We start from the raw sequence: 13,252 nt of genomic DNA on the forward strand, positions 1-13,252 counted from the left end.
CCAGATAACTGCGGCCTTGAGGCAGTTCTTGGGAACTGAACAAACACGCTTTCCTTGGTACATGCAATGCAGCTGTGGGACAGACACTTCAGTGAATTGACTGAAGAACCTCATTCTCCAGCAAGACTAAGCTCCAGCTGTTGAAAACGTGACCTCTGTGTTCAAGTTCCCCCTCTGTAAAAACAATGATATTCCCACCGCTGCTTCACGTACCTCAGTAGATTATTTGTAGAAACGGCCTCTGGCTGTTTATCAACTCACCAGCAATTCTTGCACAGCCCAGAAAGCAGCAAGAAGCCGTTAGATGAAAAACATTCCCAGCAGAGGAGCTCTAAAGCTTTCAGTGAATTGCTCTGATTTACAAAACTACTAAGTTTCATTATCTACCCAAAGTGCCAGCCAACATGGGACAACAGACTCAACACTGACCTTTCCCTACCAAAGCGCTCCACAGAACCACTGCAGATCTTCAGCCCTCTTCAAAAGCTTTTCCAACCGGTCCTTTTGCTGGCCTCAGTCCCCTGCTGGATTTGGGAAAGCAGAAAGCTGAAAAAGAAAGAAAGAGAGAATCATGAATTATGTCAAAGATTATTACGGGAATCAGTATGTGGTAATACGCTTTGTCATTAGGCCATCTTATTAGTAGAGAGTGCCTGCTTTCAGAAGACATTATGAATGCATTTGATTAAATTGGAAAGTGTGCACTGGACAATGGGGAAGAGTTAGATTGCACTATAAAAACCTCCTAATGGCATGAACCTGCCAGAATGCATTTATATTCACATTGGCAGCACCTTGGAAATGCTGCTACTGCTTCTGTCAAGCCTGTGAATAAACCACAGTGATATCTCACTCTGGTCTGAACAGTCCAGGAACAGCCCCATGAACAAGCTCTTGAAGAAGACCCATCTGTACAGTGGGGTGTTGTACCCTACATTAAGAGCTTCTAAACGATCACTGGACTATTGTTCCTAACCCAGGCAAGAGCAGGCACTTGTAAACTGCCTGGAAAGAGGGGGGCATACAATGCCAGAGCTCACAGCACACGTCCATCCTCATCTTCCAGGGTCTAGGAGTCCCTGATGCTAACTTACTTCACAGCCTAAGGCTTAAAGCGTTGTATCTATTGCCCCTCTGGGAAATGGAAACACTAAAATTCCCTGATTAGCTAAAGGTGGGATAATGAAGTGTTTGCAAATCATCTGGGAAGAGAAAAAGGTTATTTCTTATTATCGGATTGAATTCAACACAATTCCTAACCATTTTAACTTCCTATTATCTTCAAGGAGAGGTTCCTTCAGGCCTTCTTCTGGCACAGTACAGACAGCACACAATCACGTATCATCAGCTTGGTTTACCCCTGCTTCCATTTGCTTTGAACAGGAACGTTCTACTAAGAACCAGAAACCTGTTAATTCACATTACTCTGTAGCCTCTAGACCACATGAAAAATCTTTTGAGAGAAACAGTGGAAATCCCAACACTCGAACCATACAGCTGTATGCCAAAATCCCACAATCATAAATGAAAATTGGACAAGAAAACTTCTTGAGGAGCTGGGGTAAGGAGGGAAAGCAGAACACAGTCACCTGCAAAGCAATAGCTCTGATACACCCTTGGTGCTGAGGCTGGGCTGACACAATCCCAAAGCAGCCTTGCTGCAGTACCATTGTTATATCTGCTTCTTGCCGCTCCCACACTCCTTTCCAAAGAAAAAACTGACCCAGGATGCAAAGCTGAATGTTTTGTTTTCCATTACAGCATGCTGGAACATGCTGGAAAGTCAACGTACTTGTGCCTCGGGGGCAGTGGATAAGGCAGAACAGGAGCCAGGCATCCAGTGAGGCAAAGCAGCTTCTTCTCAGGAATTTTCATTTATACTTGGCAAAGGGGAGACACGCAAAACAGACTTGAGTCCAAGGCTCTCCTCCCTAAGGAGGAACTCAAATGAGATTCCCTAGAGAACAGCCTGGAAACAGCCTTTGCTCTCTGCAAGAGAATCTCTGATTCTCTCCTTTCTTCTACTCAGGCTCTAACAGGTTAATTTTGCATATAACCCTCAAAAGACGTAGACCCTCAACTCTCATTTATATGGATAGAAGCCAGGTATCCAATGAAGAACAACGTGCCTAAAGCTGGGGAGACACCTGCTCTTCAGTACGAGCTGTCTCTCAGATCACTTCGCTGTCCCTCTGACTTCTTCCATGACTGTACTGCACAAGGAAGGGAGTTGCCGAAACAAAAATAGCAGTGAGATCAACCTCAAACTTAGCGAGGATATTTATGCTCAGCACCACAGGCATACTTGTGTATTAACGAGTTTTACAAGAGGGCTGGTCAAATCTGGGAGAGACGAAGGCTTGCTGCATGACTGTTAAAGATAAAAGGGACCTTAATGCTAAAATGATTTCACAACCATTAAAAAAAGTTTAAAAAAGAGAGAAGAAGACATTGAGAAAGAGCAATCAAACATGCCCAGGAGTGTGACTATGCTCCGGAACTGTTCTGCTACAACACAAACAAGAATTGCTTGAAACAAACAAGAATTTACAAGGGCTTTCCAGCCCTTGTAAAACATCCCCAGCTCGGAAAGCCCCAGGTCACTGCTCCCAGCACTCAATAACCTGGGGGAAAAGAAAAATCAACCCCTCCAAACACATGGGCTGTGGCAGGAGCTGGAAGGCAGCCCACAGAGCAGCACCCAGCACATGATTAATGGGAACTCCTTCTGTGTCCAGCAACATCATCTCGTATCTAATAAGGCCTCCTTTATTCAGAAGGATGCCCTAGCACTCTACACTATTTACACACAGGAACCACTTCACCAGTCATTGAACTGAGGGGTAGAACAATAGCCGCCTTTTTTCTTTTGCACTCCAAGTGCCAGAAATCAGCAGCTGGGCTGTGTTTGCAGAAAGCTCCCAGCAAGGAGAGTTTGCTGGGATAAGGAACAACAGTTCAGACAGGTCGGAGTTAACCAACAGACATGACAAACCACGTTCATTGCAGCCTACCATTGATGTTATAAATTCTGTTTTCCCATCTCTGTTCCCTGGCACTGGGTTTTGTTCTGCTTTCAATAGCAGGGCTTTGTCTGCGCTGGAGAATTTACCAGTAGCATTAAGCCACCTTTCTAAACAGAAGAGTTTGTGCAGAATCAGCTTTCCTCCTGATCCCCTCCTATTAATTACACTGTCATTTTCAGCTCAGCTCTCAGAAGCAAAACCACCGGGTCCTCAGTGTTTTCATGCAATGCACACAAAGGCTCCCCTCCCTGTCACCACGCCAGTCCTAGGACCAAGCCAATAAATGAATTAGCTCACAAATGAATGCTTGGGATTTTAAATGCAAAAACATGACCAGCAGTTTTTAGAAGAGGGGATGGGCGGTTGATGTAACCGTCCCTTGCTTCTCAATGACACAAAGTCCAACGGTCTCACAGCCTGAAAGACTCTTCTATTCCTTTTCAGAGCTAAAAACACTCCACTAGTGCCAGATCAAATATCAAGCACAACCAAGGGCAAATTAAGTGACTTTTCATTTTCTGGAGCTGAGAGCCCAGTCCATGGGAGCTGCCTCTTTTCCAGTTGCCATAGAAGCAATAGTGAAAACACCCAATCCACACTGCATGAGGCTGCACTGAGGAAGGATCATTCTTTCAGCAAAAATCAAACAATCCCCAGCCAAAAATACAACGTTTCTCCCCCTCCCCCTGTACAACAGGCTTCAAGGACTCCACCAGAGCCATTTATGCTGCTGTTTTTAGATCGGCCTGCAAACTTGACAGGGAAGCATCAGCATGTGAATAAATAACTGGAAGGAGAGGGCTGTCCTCAAGGCAATTACTTGCTGGCCCTTCGCCAAGGCTGAAGGCAGAAAAGCAGTCCCCAGGCCCAGAGCACACTCCAGCAGGGCTGTAAAGGACACCCTTAGCCATCAGCTAGAGCTGCTCACAGCAGCACTGGGTACTCACACAAAGGTAATCCACGCTGCTTCACTTAAACTACAGGCAAAGGACCGACGGTGACTTCATAAAGGGAGCAGAGCTATCATCAGCACAGACACGCTGGGCTCTAGCAGGTCTCCATCAGTACTGTCGGCTTCAATTGGAGCAGGGAGGGGTAAGAAAATGTAAGAAACCTTCTTGTTCCTCTAACAGGTGTCAGCACACCACGTCTGTTCTTCAGATGCAGCTGAAAAATCCTGCCTCCATCAACACACCTCCAGGTGAATCCAGCAATGTATGAGCAAGCCTTGTTACAGGAACTCTTAAAAGGAGTTTGATACTTAATACTCTCTTCCACCCCCACCCACCCCCCCCCCCCGCAGAGCCAATTTTCACGTCTAGAGGGACCATATAATCTCATTTGACTTCCCTCTATTTTAAAGGTTATAATTTTAAAGGCTTCAAGTAGTCCATCCTACCTGTCTGGGACAAATTGGATTAACTCTCCAGTACCAGGAAGACTCAAAAAAAACACTTCAAGAAATGGGAGTAACCATCAAGGCCCACATTTCCCCTATACCCCAACCAACTCCAAGGCTAACAGCCTGGGAAGTCAATGGATTTTACCCCTCTAATAAGTACAGTGGCTTAAATTCCCTTTTTTTCCTGTCTGGGAATACACCAGAGGAAAGCCCTGGCAAACAGGCAGTGAACAGAGCAGGCTTTGTTAGGCTCATTCCCTAAGCACAGCACAGGAGCTGAGCAATAACGCTCGTACGTTCCCCTCTCAGCAGCAAGTCCCAACTGAGAGGCACAGCAGTTAGCAGCCCAACAGTCATTCCTCCCCAGACATAGAAAGAGGTGCTCCCACACTGCACCAGACCCACCCCTCCTGTGCTGAACGAATTGTATTGACAAGCACAAAGCCCAACACTTCCCCAAACACATGCGGAGTTTATAGTTAAGAAACGGATGGACCGCACAGGCGGCTCCCTGCAGTCACCCTTGGAGCTCAGCCTGCAGCGTACAGCCACCAGGAAGCAAAAAGAAACATCACCTCTGTCTCCAGGGCAACATGGGGGATGATATGGGGGCACGAATTCCTCCCTTCTGGATTCCACTAAAGCTAAGAAGAGATGCTGACATTCACAAGCCGTGACTCACGCCTGCCTCCTCCACGCTCACGGGCTGGCATGCCAGACATGCCAGCATGAATGGCATCCACATGCTGGCTCCCACAGTGTGCAAAAAGGACTGGATCTGTGCTTCACCCTTATTTTCCTCTAATGTTGAACTGTTGAGGTCACTGAGGAACAGAGCACTCTAAAAACAACCGCGCAGACACTGCTGCTTTTGCTCTGGCAGATTAGCAGACGACAGATCCATCAAGGCTCAAACACAACAGAAACCCCCCCCCCTTAAGAAATTCCCACCCCAGACACCTCTTGGTTGAAGTGAATTTAACCAATGGAAAAGTCAAATAATCCATTGTTTGCAGTCCAGTTACGTTCACAAGTGACCAGTTTGCTGGGTGATGTACAGAGCTGAAAGTCTAAATAAACAGAGCCAGCACAAGCCTAAAATCCTCTGTGTATATGAGGCTGGTAAGCCATAGTTTGTATCTGACCAGCTGCCAAGCTGTTAACCTTCCTGACTGCCCACAATACCAACAATCTGCTTCCACTAGTGGCTTCTTATGCTTACATCCCTCTAAGAAGCCACCTACACTTCATCGAGCTGACTGCACTGCTACCTGAAACACACCTACAGACCTGCACTGCACTCTTCCAGCTGGCATGGGAGAACCACAACCACCTGAGCAGGCAGAGGAACTGTGGTTAGAAACATGGACCAAGCTGGTCATACCCAAACACGATTCAGACCCCAAACCCCAACTCCATCTGGCACACAGTACTTGGAGTGCAAAATAGTAATTAGCCTCTTGGTGTTTCTCTTGTCTACTTCTCCCACATAAGGGGGAAGTGTTCTACGGTGAAGTATCAGATATAATCTCAGCTCATCCAGATCTCCAGAAGGTATTTCTTCTTTCCAGCCTGTCCCAATCCTTTGACAGCAAAGACATATAGGAAACCTGCTGCATACTTCAGCACAACCACACAGCTTCTTAGGAGCATGCACCTTTCACTCCGCAGCTACAGGGATAATCTCTGAGTACAGATATCCAGGTAGAGCCCGGCAACTCTTTCTGCTGCCCCAGCTCCCCCTGCTCTGTTCTGTTTCCCTGGGCTGCAAAAGTGAACTTTGCTCCTGCATTCAGACCCAGTACAAACAATAGATAAGAAACAACAGCCAGTGCCAAGCGTTTGATGTCACCTATTTCTGGCTCAGCAATAATGGGCCTTTGTCGGGAGAACTAGCAGGAACAACCTGTGGTTCTGAGTGACATCCCTCCTCACACCTCCCACACTTCTCATTTCCGGCCTTTCCCCAGATCTGTTTTGTTTCCTCTCACCGCGCTGCTTCCCACATCCTCACTCTCGCCTTTACACTCATGCTCAGCAATAGGTATGATAAGCAACTCAGTGGCAGCCCGCATGGATGCAGCCTACAGTTCATACCATGGGGCTCACTACTGTGTTTGTCTGTACTTTGCTGCGGGTCAAAATATCCAAATGAAGTTATATAGCTGCTAAGCATTCCATTAACCTCTGCATAATATTAATTCCTGATGTCCTTTCCCATCCCTCTAGATGAGCAACACTACCATCCAGCACTGCTGCCATCAAAAAGTGCACACTATACACACATACATGTGCCACCAGCTACTTGAGTTTACATCCTTTCTACCTCTGGCACATGTCCAGCCAGCAGGGAAGAACCACAAGCACCTGACTAGCAAGAGCAATTGGTGTGAGAAACATTGACTGAGCCGCTCACATACAAACACAGCTCCCACCTCTCTTATTTTGGCATGAAATATCAGGAGGGTAAAACAGCAATTATCCTCCTGCTCATTCTGCTGCCTAGAATTTTATGACGGTATAGCAGCCAGAACTCAAGATTAATAGGACTGATTGAAAACATTCCCCCGGATGCCAGGCTGTTGAGATCACAGGCAGAGGAGCCTGACAGGCGGGAAGGAGCAGAGCACTGCCGAGATGCTCATCAGTGCTGCTATTACAGTGCTGATGTCTGCCAAGAGCTGGCAGCAAAAGTCTTCTGTGCCCTCAGGAGGGAGGGATGGTGCAAGGTGCTCTCCACAGACCTGACAAATCACCTCATCTGCATCCTGCAGCCCTTCTCTTCCAGTCTTTCCCTCCGCACTCGAGCTTCAGGCACAAGGAAAGGGGAGTTTCTACCAGATTGGAGCGATGGTCACTGCTCTGGGGGAGAGCTCTGCCAAAGTGCAGCGCAGCCTGCTGCAGCAAGAGAAAAACAGTGCTCAGAGTTTGAAAGGAAAGGTGAAGAAGAGAGAAGGAAGGAGACCTGGTCTTCACCAGAAGGATTTAGATTTTAAACAACCAGTTAGACTTGATTGCTATTCCTCACAGCTAAGGATGCACTGTAGGTTTTCAGGAGACAACCTCCCTCCAGTCTTCCAACCTCTGCTGTTGGTACAAGCGGTCAGGGAGCAGCTGGAGATACCCAGTGTCAAGTCCAGGAGCAGAGATGCAGCTGGGGAGTGCAGGAGGGTCTGTTCATGAGCTTTAAAGAGCCAGATTGACAAAGCCACTAAGGACAGCAGCAGTAGACTGGAACACGAAACAGCAAAGCTTCCCTTTTTTTGTTTTTCACATTTGGTACTTCCACATTTTATCTTTCAAAGCTTTATTCCTAGGCAGAAGGCACAAGAAGAATCACAGGAACAGCATGATTGCATTATAAGAGACCTGGAAATGCCAGACAAGATTGTTTGAAACAGAAGCCAGGCTTCACAGAAGCGAATTTACCAGTGGTCAACCAACTACAGGACACAGTGCTCACAAGCCTTGCAGAGCTTCCTCAAAACAAGAGAATTGTTCCTTGGTCTGCATATGTGCAAAGAAAACAGCCACAGATTTGTACTATACTTGTATAATACACTATACAGTATACTATATTAGTACTAGCTGTGAATAATACGGAATGTTCCTTGGAACCATCTTAACAGATAGACACCATGCCATCAGCCACCCCCACCTATAGCATTTTTGCTTCACAAAGGGATACAAGCAGCTTTCTTCCACCCCCTTGCTGAAGAATCTCTCACACCCAATGGCAAAAATTTGAGGAGGCCACAACACAAATGTCCTTTGCAGAGCCAGGACTTGGACAATGTATGCTTTAATGTACTCACAAAGAAGCAACATGGAGCGTAAGCCAGCACAAGAGCAGTATGGCAGCACTCGCTTAAGGCTGGATTAGTCGTCTGCTGTTTGGAGGAAGAAAAGGGGCCATGGAAAGAGAGAGGAACACAGCAATTCTGCAGACAAGCAGGAGCAACAAAGGCAGTACATGGCAGGACAGCATGCCAAACTGTGCTAGCAGGGGTCACAGCCACAAAATCTCACACTGATCAGCAGAGCTGCTGATGCTGCACAAGCTGCAAAGGGTTGGCAGTCAATGGGACTGAAGTGAGGCAGTTCATCTCCCTCGTGCCATGCTGCAGTCTGACAGAACAAGCCATGTTTTGCTTTTAGTAGAACTACCTGGCAGCAAAAGGAAAAGCAACGCTGCAAAGGGCTGCTGCTGTTCATCCTACACAGCACTAATGACAGCACAAATCATTGAGCAAAACCCTGAAGGGCAGGAAATGTGGTCGTGTTTATCTCAGAGACTTAGGCCAAATTGCTGTGCCTGTTTCCTGCTCGCTTTCAAACTGGCACGGTGCTTTCCTTCTGCATAAGGCTGCACAAGCCAAAGTACCTATGAAGGATCTTTTTTGAGTGGTGCTCTTTGGTAACTCAGAAGATGGATTCTGTAATGGGTTCAAGAGAAGGAGTGCCACAGTTCCAATCAGGCTATCAAAGCTCCTCCTACTCCGCGCTCTGCTCTTGACACTAAAAGCAAGTCCTCCCATAGTACACCTGCCTTGAGAGAAGGGAAATGTGGTTGTTAAGCACACGCAAAACAAAAACATACAGCAGGAAGGACTAACCAGTTTGGACTCCAGAGTGAAACATGAACGGCTGTCACACATGGGACATTATTCCAAACAAACAGAAAATATATGTTCTTATTGTTTACTAAGGCCAACGTAGAGCAGGGACTGCCAGGACTTTCACCAGGCAACTGAGACCAGTGATTCTCCCCCATTACAGGACTCTACCAAGTAATTAGGCTATTATTTAACAAGCGTTGAGTAGCTGATTGAAGTTTCAGAACAAGATGTTTTTGCAGAAATATGGCATACGGACAAAAAGATGTCCATAACAGGAACATGAGGGCATCACGACACTACAGAGCAAGGATGTAACATCAGGATACTTACACAGAGGAGCTCAAAGGCTGCCAGCTGCTCCCGCTCACAACCCAAGCTCTCAGCAAGGATATCTGACTTGAAATACCAGCATCTTTGAGCAGCTATAGAGAGCCAGAGCAAAGACCCACACATGCAGGACACCTCTCTTTGACAGGGACCTGCCATCAGATGCCTCCAGTAAACTCTAAGTGATGCTGCCTCAAGTATTCCCAAGCTCCCTTAGTCACAAAAGCCTGGGGCTATGCTAGGAAATCAGACCCCAGTTTATGTTAAGGACTACCAGGCACTCGCTTTAAGTGAACTCAGTCACCTCTCATGCCCAAGCAGTCCTGCTCAGCCTGTCACTCATTTTGCCCATGGCCAGACTTACTGAGACCAAAGTCGCTCAGTGCTGAGACATATTTGAAGCAGTTCCTTTCCTCTTCACCTCAGCCTGTAACAGCTCAAAAGAGCCACGCTACGCCCTCCTCATCTCAAGCAATCACCGTTTGATAGCAGTAATAGTCAAGCAGGACGGAGAAGGACGTCTGTCTGAGAGAGTCTCCAGGTACACCCAGACAGCATCTATAGCACCAAAGATCCCTTAGGAGCCTAAGCAACAGCCTCACCCATGGCAGTAGAAATGTGTTTTGACAAAGGGACTTGTTTCAAAACTGGTTCAAGAAAATGGCTGCCCCGGTCACCAGCTCTGGTGGGTGATGGCATTTAGTGACCTCCTGTTCAAGCAGACACCGCTTGAGCTCTTATAGCAAGAAAGGCAGAGAGGGAGATGCAGGAAGGGCGCTTTAAGGGATGCTGTGGGCTAGCCTAAACTTCTAGCGCTAAGTAACTGTCAGAATACAGCAGGATACTGCAACAGGTTGAGCATCGATGTCCTCGAGAAGAACCAGACTCTACTTTGCTGTTAAACGTGCGGCAATTTGCATTCTTTGTAAGCAAAACCTACCGGGAGAGGGACACACAGCACAGCAACAACCTCAGCAGCACCGATACAGCTCCCCACGTGCAGGCAACGGGACACCGCCTGGACTCATAGTCGGCCCCGCCGTCCCCATCCTCTGCCTCGAGCAGCCCTACAAGTTTAACTAAGGGCAGGACACGAAAACACCTTTCGAACTGGAAAAGCCTGCGGGAAGTTCAGCAAAGCCACAGTCGGCCCTCGGTGACCACGGCCACCACACACACGCCGCCTCCCCCCTCTCCCCTCCCCGCCCCACACGCCGCTTCCCCCTCACACCCCGTCCTTCCGTCCGTCCGCCATTTCGGGGCTCCCCGCCTCACCCCGCAGCGGCAGCGCCGCACCGCCGTGCTCCGCTCCGCCTCGAGCCCCGACCTGCCGAGAGCAGAGAGAGGGAGGGAAAGGAGCACGGCAGGAAGCGGGGAGGGACGGGATGAGGGCGGCACGGCACAGCCCCGGGACGCCCAGCGGGCGGTGCCTCGGCAGCGAGCCCTCAAGTATGGCCAGCCCGGCGGCTGGCGTGGGCTGTGGGTGCCCCTTCGGCTTTGAGAAATATCATAAAATAAACCACTTTTACAGCAAAACAAAGTACCCCGAATTGCGGCCCTGGAGCAGCGAGCTCTGGCTCCCGCCGCCTTTACCTCAGCCGCCGTTCCCATCGCCGCAGGCACCGCATTGCGAACAACGCGAGCTCTTCTTTTCCCGAGCCTTTCCCTTTTTAGAGGCGTCCTGCACATCGAGATCAAGCCCTGACTGGCGCATTGCCTCATCCTTCCATTACCTCATTTCAACTTCAGTCCAAATACCGCAGTTACCGGCCCTGCTGGGGTCTGTAGGAAGGGAGAACCCACCTACTCCCTTCAGTGGGCTTACAGCTTTTTAGGGTGAGAGCTGAGCAGAGAGTAAGGGAAAAGGCCAGCTGAGGGCCTACGGGGTGTTGGCCTCCACTGACTTAACTAGGGACCCATGTACCCAGTCACTAAATAGAACCATTTCTGTTGGAAAAGTCCTCCAAGATGACTGAGTCCATCTCCCAGCCCATCCCCACCATACGCACTGACCTCATCCCTAGGTGCCACATCCATCCTTTCCTTGTACACCTCCAGGGATGGTGACTGCACCACCTCCCTGGGCAGCCTGTCTCACTGCATCACCGCTTCCTCTAAGAAATCTTTCCTAATATCCAACCTGAACCTCCCCTGGCACAACCTGAGGCCATTCCATGTCATCCTATCACTGTTACCCAGGGGAAGCGACCAACCCCCACCACACCAGGACCTCTTGCTCAGAACTGCGCAAATGCAACCTCTGTAAACATTTAATTAGCTATCTCTTTACCTCAAAAAACAACTAATTTTATCTAGCCAGTTCTACTGTGGCCTGTTCACTTCAAAAGAAGCAAGCAGCTAATCTTCTGTTCGCAGAATCAGGACGTATTAAACTGCATGGCTTGAGATGTCTAAAGTGTGCCTTGGGGGCCCGAGGAGTCTGGAGCCAGATTATTGTAGCTGCACCAAGTGAAATTTCAGCATGGCTCATTAACAGGCAGATAAGTAATGAGCAGACTGACAGCAGCTCAACGAGCTACCAAAGTGCTGAACTGCAGTACTGTGGATCTACTGGAGCCAAGAGATTTTCAAATAAAGTATTCAATATACATCTATATCCAGACATGAAGCGTTTGTTTTACATACGGACTAAGTAATTAAGTAGCAAAAAGAGAGAAAAAATATGAACAGTAGAGGGTAATAGAATAGAAAATAATCCAGGAGAGACCCAAAGGGACTGATTAAATGTGTGTGGATGGATCTCTTGGAGTTTAAGCTGCTGGAATAAAGTGGCTCTAGGGCAACTGGCGAGCCACTATGCAGTTGTGAAATTCCTATGTGCAGCACCTGAGGAACAAGCTTGCCTGGAAAGAGCAAAGGCACCCCATAAAGCCACAGCCAAAAGCTGGGTGCAGATGCTTTGTATCACTGATTGATGATGAGCCTTTGCAAGAAGGGTCCTGCATTGCCCAGTTTCTTTCCAGGCACTGTGTCAACCCCACTGGGCCTCCAGCCACAAGAAGGCGGCGCTTGAGATGGGTGGAAGATGCTGTCATGTCTCCAACATGTTAAAGTAGAAGCAATAGTGTTAATACAGCAGAGATTCAGGATCCTCATTTAACCTCTTATAGGGGCTTTTTCGCAATACCACTGATCATTCCCAGAGCTCTCCTGCCTGTGTCTCATCTATCATAGTCACAGGTAGAAACACACATCCAAGGCCTTTGCGCTTCCTTCATTCGTCCCGTGGGAAAGCTTTAAACTTAGCACCACAGCTTAATGCTCTCTCTTCATCCCTATTTTGGCCTGCCAAAGAGGTGCTGTCAGGCTAATCCTGTTATGTTTATCCTTTGCATATTAACATGAAAGAGATGAGTGAAACGCAAGGCAAAGCAGGGTCCCCTTGTCTGCGTGCAAGAGCTTTGTGGGACTGTGGGGGCTTGTCAGAGCAGCCGGTTTTTTTTTCTTCTTTGCTCCTTGCCCGATTGTATACACAGCTGCACTGCTGCATGTGCCAGGATAGGCTTCCAGGCTGTAAGAAATATAGTCTCTTTATAGATTACATGCAAAAAGTCACCTGTCCACTAAGAGACTGCAGCCAATGCAGTGCAGCAATAAACCCTCGGGCAGTCTGTTTTTCATCCATTACATCCATTTTCATCCAAGGGCTCTTCTGCTTCTGTTGGTTGTGAGTATCTGGGTCTTCCAATAGGAAATGTAAATACTGTCCAGAAAACCACTAAAACACCATCACACCATCCAGTATAAAACACACCCTAGTGCTGAGTGCTGTCCAAGTGCGTAACCTCTGTGCCACTTTTTCATAGGCAAAACAAAAGTTCACCCTGTTCCTGCTAAAAAAAGTCATAGTGCACTAC

The 13,252-nt window shown here is 48.0% G+C and overlaps 2 protein-coding genes across 4 annotated transcripts in view; both read right to left on the minus strand.

The window, feature by feature from the left end:
- Positions 1 to 10,712, minus strand: part of CD151 (CD151 molecule (Raph blood group)) — a 28,654-nt gene extending 17,942 nt beyond the window's left edge. Inside the window, exons 1-2 of one of the 2 annotated variants that reach the window (XM_015863787.3) lie at positions 10,650 to 10,712; positions 430 to 546 (exon numbers count right to left, since the gene is read on the minus strand). The gene's annotated coding sequence lies outside the window, so the exon portion shown is untranslated. Of the gene's footprint in view, positions 1 to 429; positions 547 to 10,603 lie in introns of both variants that reach the window. The other variant, XM_085548348.1, reaches the window with a different exon arrangement.
- The window catches only part of CRACR2B (calcium release activated channel regulator 2B), a 52,422-nt gene that overhangs the window by 3,770 nt on the left and 35,400 nt on the right, over positions 1 to 13,252 (minus strand). For both annotated transcript variants that reach the window (XR_014946355.1, XR_014946356.1), the window contains one exon: positions 430 to 546. The gene's annotated coding sequence lies outside the window, so the exon portion shown is untranslated. The remainder of the gene's footprint in view (positions 1 to 429; positions 547 to 13,252) is intronic.

The sequence above is a fragment of the Coturnix japonica genome, chromosome 5 (assembly GCF_054131305.1).
Source record: "Coturnix japonica strain WE chromosome 5, WE-NBRP24, whole genome shotgun sequence".
In the NCBI taxonomy this organism is placed as follows: Eukaryota; Metazoa; Chordata; class Aves; order Galliformes; family Phasianidae; genus Coturnix; species Coturnix japonica.